This window comes from Rhinoraja longicauda, chromosome 6 (genome assembly GCF_053455715.1).
Source record: "Rhinoraja longicauda isolate Sanriku21f chromosome 6, sRhiLon1.1, whole genome shotgun sequence".
In the NCBI taxonomy this organism is placed as follows: Eukaryota; Metazoa; Chordata; class Chondrichthyes; order Rajiformes; family Arhynchobatidae; genus Rhinoraja; species Rhinoraja longicauda.
Genome location: NC_135958.1, coordinates 59,784,137 through 59,797,631, shown reverse-complemented (window position 1 = coordinate 59,797,631; position 13,495 = coordinate 59,784,137). Strand labels below are relative to the sequence as shown.

At 42.8% G+C, this 13,495-nt stretch overlaps 1 protein-coding gene across 26 annotated transcripts in view; it reads right to left on the bottom strand.

The window, feature by feature from the left end:
• rbfox3a (RNA binding fox-1 homolog 3a) overlaps window positions 1-13,495 on the bottom strand; it is a 1,329,152-nt gene that overhangs the window by 588,387 nt on the left and 727,270 nt on the right. The gene's annotated exons all lie outside the window — the stretch shown is intronic.

Genomic DNA, 13,495 nt, shown 5'->3' with positions numbered 1-13,495 from the left:
CCAGGCAGTGAAGTGCAGATGGAATCGACGGTGGGGAGTCTGTGTGGTGCAACTGGGCTGCATCCACAACTCTCTGCAATTTCTTGCACAAATGGGCAGGGCTTTTCCCAAACCAAGCTGTGATGCAAGGAAGGGGATTTGAAGGATTTTGGTCTTTTTCGACACAGAACCGCAATATTAGGAAACCCAGACGTTCCCCTTTCCACACAAACAAGATACAGTAGCTTAGTTGAAATGGAAGGATGCTGACTCTTGCACTTTGGTAAAATGGAGTTATTAATTAACTTTGTGCAGTGGCAGGCATGGAAAGCTCCAGCCTACACTGCGCTGGTGGTAGGTGGGATGTGATTGATTTAAAGGCGCCGTGATTTGTGAATTCAGCCCACGGTCAGGATAGGACATCAATAACTCTGAGCAGGAGTGGGTGTTATAACTCTGACAGATCCGATACCTGTAAATTATCTTTAAAATGCAAAGCAATTTCTGTGGGCAATATTTTCCTTATTTCAGTCTCATCGCTCATGCAGGTGCTCCTAGCCCTCACCTCCACCTCCCTTCACAATGCAGACGTCCCTTTCCGAGTACTTAACAGTATCAGAACCATGTTCCATTAAGGATCATAGCCCACTCACGAAGAAAAAAGTCTAAAGTGATGCAAAGTCAATGGATGCATTTATTGTTGTAAAATCAGAACGATAAACATATAAAACAATAATAATAACACCATTTAAAAGACAGGTACATGGATTGGAAAGGTTTAGAGGGATATGGGCCAAACGCAGGCAGGTGGGACTAGTGCAGATGGGGCATTTTGATCAGCATGGACCTGTTTCATTGTTGTATGACTGTTACTAATAATAATATTGATCAGACATCACAGTGGCGCAGCAGTACGTTGCTGCCTTACAGTGCCAGAGACCCGAGTTTGATCCTGACTATGGGTGCTGTCTGTAGGGAGTTTATACATTCTCCCTGTGACTGCATGGGTTTTCTCCAGGTGCTCCGGTTACCTCCCACACTCCAAAGACGTGCGGGTTTGTAGGTCAATTGGCTTCTGTAAATTGTCAATGATCCCTACTGCCAGTGTTAGCTTAGGGAGTGAAATGTTAGGATAGTGCTAGTGTACGGGGTGATCGCTGGTCGGTGTAGCCTCGGTCGGTGGGCCCAAGGGCCTGTTGCCGTGCTGGTTCTCTAAAGTTTAAAGACTACAGATAAGGATGGCTTGTGAACAACCTGTACTTATCAACAAGAATGTCAGTGGGACCATAAATATTTTAACTTTTTACTCATTTCATTGATTCTTTAAAGATTCGTGGTAGGGTCATAGAGTTGAATAGTTATACAGCACAGAAACAGGCCCTTCGGTCCATGCCAACCCAGATGCCCTACCTAAGCTAGTTCCATTTTTCCTGCATTTGGCCCACATTCCTCTAAACCTTTCCTCTTCATGCACTTGTCCAATTGTATTTTAAATGTGGTTATTGTACCTGCATCAACTATCTCCTCTGGCAGCTCGTTAACCAGTAAAGTGACACCCACTCCTCTTTTACCCTTGCCTCTATCTTGCCTGGAGCATCTGTACCCTGGAACATTAAGCTGCCAGTTCCGTACCTTCCTTGTCAAAATTGCCACAATAGTTATAATGTCTCAGTCACATGTACCTGCCCACACTCATAGTTTCAAAGGAAAGTTTGAGGAAATTATAATTTGCTACACTTTACATTTCCTGACAACAGATAGCATTAATTTAAAGACATCAAATTGTTTATGCATACTGTGCAGAAAATCACTCATTCACACTCGTTCTATGTTATCCCACTTTCCCATCCACACCCGACATACTCTTGGCAATTCACAGAGGGCCAATTAACCTGCAAACCCACACATCTTTGGGAAGTGGGAGGAGACCGGAGCACCCAGAGGAAACCCACGTGGTCACAGCGCGAATGTGCAAACTTCAAGCCTGGGTCTCTGGCGCTGTGAGGCAGCAGCTCTACCAGCTGCGCCACTGTGCTGTCCAACTGCTTATCAATTTTACTTCTACTAGTAGTGGTGTTTAATAGGCTTCTGGAAAGGCACTTTTAGATACAAAGAATGGAGGGATACGGTTCATGTACAGGCAGATGAGATTAAGCTACAGTATCTTGCATCATGTCTGCCACTGACATTGTGGGTTAAGGGGTCTGTTCCTGCACTGTCCTGTTCTATGTTCTAATCTTACTTTTATTGTCTATCGTAGACTTTATCTCTGGAGCTAAGGTGCCACAATACTGATAACTATATTCTGCACTCTGTATCTTCCCCTTCACTCTTCCTATTGTACTTGAGTGTGTCATGATTGTTTTTATGTATGGTATTATGTGATCCGTATGGATAACAGGCAGATCAAGCATTTTCTGCACTGTACTTTGGTACACATGACAATAATAAACCTAAACCGTTTATTTTGTTCATAGATTTTTTCTTTCTAATTCCATGCAATAAAATAAAGGGGAAATCTGTCCTAATTCAATGCAGTACAACTTATGTTTACAGGAAGTAAGCTGATCATCAGAAGCAGTATAGGGCCATCTCGAGGTAACACTCTCACAATGCTTTGTCTTGAAATCAGACTTCACGAAGTCTCCCAGCTACTGACTGGAATACCAATAATTGCTTTAAATATTAATATTGAAAATAGATGCCAGCCTTCATTCTTTAAACATATGCACGTGTGGCCCTGTTTTATTTGAACTGATAGTGACACATTGTGGCATTCTCTGCTGATCAATGCAGCCTTGCCACTGCAGTATGAGAAGAAGGATTTCAAAGTATTCATGCATTGTTCCAAGCGCGACACCCTGCCGCTCTACAATCATCAGTCTGAAGAAGGGTCCCGACCCGAAACGTCATCTGGCCTTTTCCCTCACAGATGCTCCCTGACCCGACGAGTTCCTCCAGCACTTTATTTGTTGCTCAAGATTCCAGCGTCTGCAGTTCCTTGTGTCTCCATTGTTACGATGTAGCAGCGTAAGCATAACATCTACTCCTCCTAAAATGTACCTTCATTTGGGATATATACGTAACGCACAAGCTGAAGCTGTGATGCACCCCAGTAAAAGGGCTGTTTATGCCCACTTTGGGCCCACCTTTTGCCCACCTTGTCCATGCCAACCAAGTTGGCATATTGGACGGGTCCCCTTTGTTTGCATTTGGCCCATTGCCCTCTGAGCCCTTCCTATCCATATACCTGTCCAAATGTCTTTTAAAAGTCGTAATTGTATCCGCTTCTTCATAGATCAATGAAAATTCACACTGAAGCGTAGTATTTTTGCCACATTTTATCCAAGAATATATATATATATATATATATATTTTTTTTACAGAACTTTTTAGAAAACAAGCCCTCCCACCCTTCCCCCCCCCTTATACTAACCCCAAATAAGAAAAAAGAAAAGAAAAAAAGATTAAAGATTGCCTGGGTGTTGGGGGTCCTGCACACGCCCCATGGAATTCCAAACAGAATAAACTGTATATATATGTACATCTCTCCCAAAAGATGTACATATATCCAAGAATATTGAAGGAAAACCTGGAACGCCTGTTAAATTGTTGATTTCACCAATTTTAATTCAGAAGTCTGAAAAGCAGGAGGTCTGAATGAATTTACTTTGAATGAATTTTAAGGGCACTGTCGATGTCACAGTGTAATACTGGCAACAACATCCAGCTTTACCGTTGTTTTAACCACATATTCCGGGCCAATAATCATGTTTTAATTCTCTTGGCGCCAAATGATTTCCCATTAACGTAGAGGGGAAACAAATCAACCACTTACATTCACTTACATTTATAGAAACCATTCAGTCAGTACAGCCGGCCAAATGAAGCACAAATCCCAAATTAAACAAATTGTTTGCAAATAAATAAATTTAGCCTGGTTTAGTTAGATCCCTCAAATTCAGATGCACAACTTAGGGCGGCACAGTAGCACAGCGGTAGAGATACCCTACAGCACCACCGGGTTCGATCCTGAGTTGGTACGTTCTCTCTGGGACTGGATGGGCTTTCTCTAGGTGCTCTGGTTTCCTCTCACATTCCAAAGACGTAGAGGTTTATAGGTTAATTGAGTTTTTGGTAAAAATTGTAAATTGTCCTTAGTATGTAGGGTAGTGCCAGTGTACTATCGCTGGTTGGTGCAAACTCAGACTAAATGTAATGAGAAGCCACTAAACAAGCCACAAAACAAAAGAGAACATCATTCCTTCGAAATGTAAAGCACAAAATTCTACTGATGCATTATTTGGGAAAGTAGAAGCTTACATATATCATCACACTGACTCTGTGTCATTGAGGCAGTGCTTCAGATATAATTTGAGGGAGAGCCTGACTACACGTGCTGTCTACCTGTGAGTGTGGTTTTTCATCGGGTGCTCTGGTTTCCTCCCACACTCCAAAGCATTACAGGTTTGTGAGTTGATTGGCCCCAGTGTGTTGTCCCCAGTGTGTAAGATAGAACTAGTGTACGGGTGATTGCTGGTTGGCGTGGACTCGGTGGGCCAAAGGGCCTGTTTCCACACTGTATCTGTGAACCAAAACTAAATTAAATATACTTCTCTTTCCTTCCATTTAAAATGTAGCATAGGTTTGTAGTGGGCAGAAGATGGTCACATTGCAAAATACAGTGATTGGAGAATGGTTAGAGTGAATTTTGCGAACATATCTCTCTATTAGTTTTCCAAATAAAACAGAAACACTTCACTGCTTTTAACCAAAAGTAGCTTACCTCCAATCATATGCCTATTTATTTTAGGATATTGGATATTGGTCAATCACTAGCTTTATCATTTGTGTATAAAAGATCTATAACTCACTTGCCTATGGCAATCATGAATTATGAAGGTTTTTCTCATGAATAAAATACATTGCTTTTGTGAAATATTGCAGTTCTCCTGTTGACTTTAATGTTTTAAAAGAGGGTGAAGAAAGTTAGATGGGTAAAAATTCATATTTTGAAATCTTCATATTGTTGATCTCTTTATAAGAAGGGAACAACCTCAGCATTTTCACAACTATGATGTGCATAATGATGTGTACTCAACTGACACTGAATTTCCCCGGCTTGGATGCTTCCCATTTAGCATCTAGGACAGGGAAGGATGCTTAACTGTGGGCTTGCTTATCGAGCTGCTCATTCCTGTCTGCACTGCAATCATCAGCTAAACACACTCATGTAAAACAGGCACTTGAAATAGCGGGTGAGGGGCAGGACTGGTAGCTTAATGTTCTAGTGTACAGGTGCTTCGGGAGAGACAGAGGTGGAGGTAAAAAAGGAGGGGCGTTGCATTATTGATTAAGGAGGATGTCATGGCAGTGGTTCGAGATTACTGATGGTCCATCAAGTGGGACTATGTGAGTGGAGTTGGGGAATAAGAAAGGGATGGGTGATGTTTCGGGTCGAGACCCTTCTTCAGACTCGACCCGAAACGCCACCCATTCCTTCTCTCCTGAGATGCTGCCTGACCTGCTGAGTTACTCCAGCATTTTGTGAATAAATACCTTCGATTTGTACCAGCATCTGCAGTTATTTTCTTACAATAAGAAAGGGATGATCACCTTGTTGAGAGAGTACTACAAGCCCCCAAATAGTCAACGGGAATTAGAAGAGCAAATATGCCAGGAAATTTCAGGCAGTTGCAGGACTAATGAGGTTGTCATAGTAGGGGATTTATTCTTTCCCAATATTGACTGGGAATGTCATGGTGCAAAAGGTTTAGATGGAGCAGAATTTGTCAAATGTGTTCAGGAAAGTTTCCTCAGGCAATATATGTAGAGGGCCCTACATGGGAGAGGGTAACATATGATCTAGTCTTGGGAAATTGGGAGGGAAAAGTGGATGAAGTGTTCATGGAGGAGTCTTTTGAGATCAGCAACCACTGTTCTATTAAGTTTAAGATAGTTATGGATAGAGCCCACGAGTTAAAATTCTAAATTGGGGCAAGGCCAACTTTGAGGGTAGGAGATAGGAACTTGCTCAAGCTGATTAGAACAGGTTGTTTGTAGGAAAAGGAACATCAGGAAAGTGGGATTTTTTTAAAAGTGCGCTGACAAGAGTCCAGGACATGCATGTCCCTGTTAGAGTGAAGGGCATAAGGAATCTTGGAAGATTAGAGAAATTGAGACTCTTGTCAAGGGTAAGAGGGAGGAATGGGGCAGGTATAGGCATCTGGAATCAAGTGTATCCCTGGAGGAGTTTCGGAACTGAGGAGCAAGCTAAAAAAGGAAATCAGGATGGCAAAAAGGACAGAGAGATTGCTCTGGCATATAGCATTAAGGATAATCCCAAGACATGTTATAAGTACATTAAGGGAAACGGGTAACCTGAGAGAGAGAATGGGACCCCTCAAGAATCAAAGCGGTCAACTCCGCGTGGAGCCACAGGAGATGGGCACGGCCCTCAATTACTATTTCTCCTCTGTTTTTACCGTGGAGAAAGACATGAGGACTGAGGAGCTATGGGCAGTTAATGGAAGTGTCCTGAGGGCAGCCAGTATTATAACTCCCACAGCAGCTCGATCCATACACCACCACTCTTTGAACCCTCAGGTTCCTATTTAATCTTTCCCCCCTCACCTTAAATGCCCTCTGGTTCTATATTTCCCTACCCTGGGCAAGAGACTCTGTGCCTTTACCTGATCTATTCCTCTCATGATTTTGTACAAGATCTATACGTTCACCCCTTATCCTCCTGCGCTCCAGGGAATAGAGTCCTAGCCTGCTCAACCTCTCCCTGTCGCTCAGGGCCTTGAGTCCTGGCAACATTCTGGTAAAAAGGAGCATCGGGGGTTAATTTTCACGAGCATTAATCATTGCCTGGACAGATGCGTTGAAGGAAACCAGGCAAGAGCTATCAGGTGCTTGCGGCAGGGCCAGTCCAATCTTCCATCCACTTAACTTAATGTCTCTCTTCTGGGTTGGAAGGGTATCGCGACAGGTGGGATGGTGGTGCAATGTGTCGGAGCTCCATTGTGCTTTTCCGCAAAATTGGTCGGAGTTTGTTCCGTCGCTGCTCCCCCCCACATCAAAGTGTGGCAAGTGGAAGGCCGACCAGTTGGCCAGAGGAATGATGAACGACCTCATCAGACCGGCCACCTCCTCTGAACAGGTGCACCCAAGGCAGCCTTGGCAGAACTCTCGGAGCGGGTTGAGTGTGTGTTCTCATGGCCATTGAATGACAAAATAGATGGAAATTTCACTCAGGATTAAGGAGAAGTAGGTCAAGTGAAAGTGAAAAGCTTCAGAGGGAGAGGAAAAGATGGAAGGAAAGTAAACTATTATCTGCCTGTTGATTGTAATCCTTTGGAGACTGGAATAGGATTGTTCTACCAATACAGGAATAACAAGTTCAATTCACTCAAAGAGCAATATGAAATGTAACAGCAGTTTCATTGGCAATTGTTTAATATAAAAATATCAATAATGGTCTGCACTTTGTGGTTGTAATGAGGGCAAAACTGATGGTATTTACTTCCATTACACTATCAATTGGCTACTGCTTCCTGAGTACATGTGCAGAGATGCACCAATTACTGGGATTTCTTGTTCTCCCACAAGAGCTGATTTCTTCAATGCGCTCTCTGGAAATCAGTGAGCTAATAAATTCCAGGCAGTGATAAACTGTTCTTGTTGTGAAATACTCTGGAAGTAACGGTGGCACAGTGTGGCAACTGGTGGTGCTATTGCATCACTGCGCCAGGGACCCGGGTTGGATCCTGGCTTTGGGTGCTGTCTGCCTGGAGTTCCCTCCGGATGCTCCGGTTTCCTCCCACAGCCCAAAGACGTGCGGGTTTGTAGGGTAATTGGCCTCTGTGAATTGCCCCTAGTGTGCAGGGAGCGGATGAGAAAGTGGGATAACATGGAACTAGCGTGAACGGGTTAGTGATGGTTGGCGTCAAAGATACTAGAGGAACAAGATAGACCAGTCGACCCTAAGAACCGTAGTACGTCATGACGCCATTTTAGTAGGCAGAAACCTGCAGAACCATTTAAAAAGAAAAATAACAAAAATCTGTAAATTGATAGATGAGATATATTCTGCATTTTCATGGTATCATCACACATGCTGTTCCCCCATAACACTGATTACACTGCGAGAGGCATAGCGAACTGCGAGTTTTGCCTACTAAAATGGCGGACATTGCGCTCCTTTGCGTACTACACTTCAGTACAGGCGATTTCAACGGAGAGGTCCATCTTGTTCCTCTAGTATCTTTGGTTGGTGTGGACTCGGTGGACAGTTTCCAGGCTGTATCTCTAAACTCTAAACTAAATCGGTTTAGCAAACTCCTTGCTGCCTGCAAAAATCAAATTTTGTGAATGTGGATTATAATTCCCACAAATAAATATTTCAAAATATCAGGCTGCTTTAAAACATCATTTTTATTTAACATACTAAGTTTCATGTGTACATACAAATAATATTTATATAATATTAAATGTCTAAAGAAATAATAAAAATGTCATTGACCCTGCCTGAAGAAATCTCCTGACCCGATAAATCACCTATCCATGTTCTCCAGAGCTGCTGCCTGACTGCTGAGTTACTCCAGCACTTTGTGTGTTTGTATATAAGCATCTGCAGTTCCTACCATCTCCTATTTAAAAAAGTCATTCTTTTCTTCCTGGTTTGGAAATTCTTCAGTGTGATTGGCTGCCTAGTCAGCTGACCAACATTACCATGGTAAAATTAGGGATCTTGTTAAACCAATGAATGGCAGCAATCGACATGGGTAAAATGAATGTCCAGAGAATAGATCATATCATCAATTGGGGCAGTTTTCTCAAAGTCAAAGAATAACTTGCCTTTAACTACAAAATTTACAGCTACACTTCACAGTGCCTTGGCAAGGCCACCGGGGCATAATCAATGACCGGTCACTCCCTCTTCTCCCAACAACTCTCACCAATTTCTTCAGATTGGCCGTAGAAAGCATTTTTGTAGGGATGTATCACAGCATGGTTTGGGAACAGTTACAGCAATTGCAGAGAATTGTGAACACAGTCCAGGCCATCACAGAAACCAACCTCCTTTCCATTGACTCCATCTACATTTCATGCTGTCTCGGCAAGGCCACCAGCATAATCAAGGGAGAGTCTCATCCCCTCTTCTCCCCTCTCCCATCAGGCAAGAGGTACAGCCATTTGGAAAAGCATATCTTAAGATTCAGGGACAGTTTCTTCCCAGCTGTTATCAGGCAACTGAACCATCCTCACCAACTAGAGAGCAGTCATCACCTCCTCATTGGAGACCTTTGAACTATCTTTAATCGGACTTTACTGGACTTTATCTTGCAGTTATACCCTTTATCTTGCGTCTCTATGTTGTGGACGGCTTGATTGTAATCACGTATCGTCTTTTTGCTGTTTAGATTGCATGCAACAAAAAAGCTTTTCACTGTAACTCGGTACACGCGATAATAAATTAAACTAAAAAAAACCTGAAAATCTATGCCAATTGGCTAACTAAGTCTAAGTAAGTTTTTGAGATGGAAAGATTGCTGGAAAAATGACAAGGATGTAGCCAGGTGCCGTGGGCCTGAGCTGTAGGGGGAGTTTGGGCAGGCTAGGACTTTATTGCTTGGAGCACAGGAGCCTGAGGATTGATCGTATAATCGTGTATAAAATCATGAGGGGAATAGATAGGGGAATGCACAGAGTGTTTTAACCAGAGTAGTAGGGGAATCAAGAACATGGGTTTAAGGTGAGAGGGGAAAGATTTAATAGGAACATGAGGGGCAGCTTTTTCACTTAGAAGGTGGTAGATGGAACGAGCTGTTGGAGGAACAGTTGAGGTCGGTATAATAACAACATTTAGAAGACATTTGGACAAGTCCATGCATAGGAAAAATGTAGAGGCCCCAAATGTGGGCTAATAGGACGAGTGTAGATGGGGGCATCATGGTCAATAGACAATAGACAATAGGTGCAGGAGGAGGCCATTCGGCCCTTCGAGCCAGCACCGCTATTCAATGTGATCATGGCTGATCATTCTCAATCAGTACCCCATTTCTGCCTTCTCCCCATACCCTCTGATTCCGCTATCCTTAAGAGCTCTCTCTAGCTCTCTCTTGAATGTATTCTGAGGCAGAGAATTCCACAGATTCACAACTCTCTGACTGAAAAAGCTTTTCCTCATCTCGGTTCTAAATGGCCTACCCCTTATTCTTAAACTGTGGCCCCTTGTTCTGGACTCCCCCAACATTGGGAACATGTTTCCTGCCTCTAACGTGTCCAACCCCTTAATAATCTTATACGTTTCGATAAGATCTCCTCTCATCCTTCTAAATTCCAGTGTATACAAGCCGAGTCGCTCCAGTCTTTCAACATATGATAGTCCCGCCATTCCGGGAATATCGACATGGATGAGTTGGGCCGAAGGGCCTGTTTCCAAGCTGTATAACTCGATGACTCTAAGTTATGTACATCAATGTGCCACTGGCTGTATCGTACTTGAGCCAATACATTTCAATATTGAATGAGATATTTCTTGCAGGTTATCTCAAATTATCGAATCCACTAACACTATCATTACCACCATCAATACTTCTGCCACGTAATTAATGGTTCAAAATGCTTTCCCATTCGATGTTCCATTATTAAAAGTACAGTATCTAAAATGTAATTATAATTTAACAACATTATCAGCCGATAATATAAATATTATGCACATTCAATTATTATGATTGATTGAAAGATACAGCAAGGAAAAACACCCTTCAGCCCACCAAGTCACGTGTTCACACTAGTTATGTGTTATCCCACTTTCTCATCCACTCCCTACACACAAGGGGTAATTTAAAGAATTAATCTGCAAACCCGCACGTCTTTGGGACGTGGGAGGAAACCAGAGCACCTGGAGGAAACCTGAGCACCTGGAGGAAACCTACATGGTCACAGGGAGAACGTGCAAACTCCACACAAACAGCACCCGAGATCAGGATCCAACTTGGGTCTCTGGTCCTGTGAGGCAGCTACTCTATCCGCTGTGTCATTATGCCGCACCTTACGCTTTACTGTAATCTTCCTGACTTCCTGCCTTCAACCAAAATAGTGCCCTGTAACAAACAATGATCATTACAGTGCGGAATTTTGGCTGGACCACAATGGTTGACTTGTAAGACAAGTTGTCTCTTCACAGTGAGGAGACCACACAATGCAGAGATTCACCTTGGCAACTCATTCCCCCACAGCCGTGCACTAACTTTGAGCTGGAAACAGCAAATGTACATCCAGACACAAAGTGCTGGAGTAACTTTAAATTGGAGCATTCGATGTTCATACCGTTGGTTTGTAAGCTTGTCAAGCGGCGGGTGAGGTACGATTTAATGCATTTAAAACAAATGGAGAATAGAGGACTGGACATTGAAATATTAGGTGCAAAGAACTGGTTTACCATTTTAAAAAAACCAGTGCTGGAGTAACTCAGCGGGACAGGCAGAATCTCTGGTGAACATGGAGAGGTGATGTTTTGGGTCGAGACCCTACTTCAGACAGATTGTGGTGGAAGGGGAGGGGGAGAAAAACTGGAAGAGAGGAGGGCAGGACTTCTCGGTATCCCCACCACCACCACTCCTCCATTCTTCCAGCTTTCTCCCCCTTCCCACCTAACCCCAAATATCACCTATTCATGTTCTCCAGAGATGCCACCTGACCCATTGAGTTGCTCCAACACTTTTTTTGTAAACCAGCATCTGCAGTTCCTTGTGTCTCATCCTCAAATGTACATCCACGGTATGTTTATTTCACATACTTTACGAATTCTACTTGATAATATCAAAACTTTTGTCTTGTTGAGTTGACATAAACTATCTGTGTTTTGAAACTGCAGCGAACATTCAAACAATAAAGACAGGACAATATTCGGTATGTAGAGACTAAATTCATTACAAATACATCAGGAGGGAAAATTCACTGAGAATTGTTTAAGACCATTGTGTGGCTCACACCTAGATAGTGTAAGCTCAGACTTCAGTCTCAATTCTTAGTGAGTACAATTCTTCAACTCACACAATGTGCGCAGGGTTTGGGCCTTGACCATTCATTAGCGCAACATTTCATTTCAAGGATACACTGAAAATGGCAAAGCTGTCTTGTGACAGCTAACCAAGGAGCAGTGTTAATGGTAGCCGCATTGATACAAGCAGCCCAGCCTGTGCAATCTTCACTGCGGGAGAAAATGCATGGTGCGGCTACAGTAATAAATGTGAATGGGAGGTGCATATGTCTCTAGGGTACATGCACGAGATACACACACCAGCACACAACACACCCACGCACATACGCATGCAGGCACGCTCCATACACACACATACACGCACACGCACATCATGCACACACACACACATGCACTCGCATACACGCACACCATGCGCACACACACGTACACACGCATGCACACACCCGTGCACCACGCACACATGCACGCATACACACACACCATGTACACACACACATACATGCCATGCACATACACACGTACACACATATACACACACACACACCATTCCAGATTTAATCCATTTTTACCAGTTTGTTCATTCTCCCTTTCATTCATTCTGATATCTTTTTGCAGAAAGAATACATTCTTGTTCATTTATAGATAATGTGCTGCATGATAAATTGCACAGCAGCAGTGGTATTGAGCAAATTCCAGCGTGGTCCATTAATTTATTTTCTGTTCTGTTAATCCAGTGAAGCCCATCAGATGCTCGAATGCTTGCTGGAAGAATCGATTGTAACCATCTCTATTAATCTGGTAAGTGGCTGATTGATCGGGGCCTAAACTGGGTCACTGGTATTGTCTGTTGAAAGGTCAAAGCCCCTTAATCATCATTTACTTTAGATAGACTGATCAAACTATTTCCACAGAATCGGGATGCGGTATTGACTTGTTTAATATAGGTGGCGTGATATTTCAGGAGGGCATTTTTATAAGGGAAATGGGCAAATAGAACTTTTGTAACCGATCGTTGGAAATTTCTTTCAACTTTTATGCTTTAAACCCATTAGATTTTCACGTTGTACTCTCAAAAAATCACTTTATATCACTGTTCAATGGTAGCCAGCACTGTGGACGTAGACAGAAACAGAGTTAAGGATTGGCAAAGTTCAGACGCGAATGTGTTATGCTCGCATTTAACCAGAAACCAACTTTTTCCTTTGAATGGATTGACACCTGATTAAGCGTGGAACAAACAAAAATAAAACCACAAAAAAAATTTAAGACTGAAATCTGCAAACAATAAGTTGTAACCTTTAGAATCCAGCTTGGTATATATTTGGTCAGAGGGTCCAATAATCGTCATGCTCAGAGAATACTTTCCTCTGAATATTTGTTGCCCCAATTGCCGTATAATGTTTCTCTGCTGATTATAACCGTAGAAGAAGCTGTTTTTTTACATCACATTACGATGTTAGTTGATTTCTGGAGGCAGAGTCACCGGCTGCAACAGTGGGG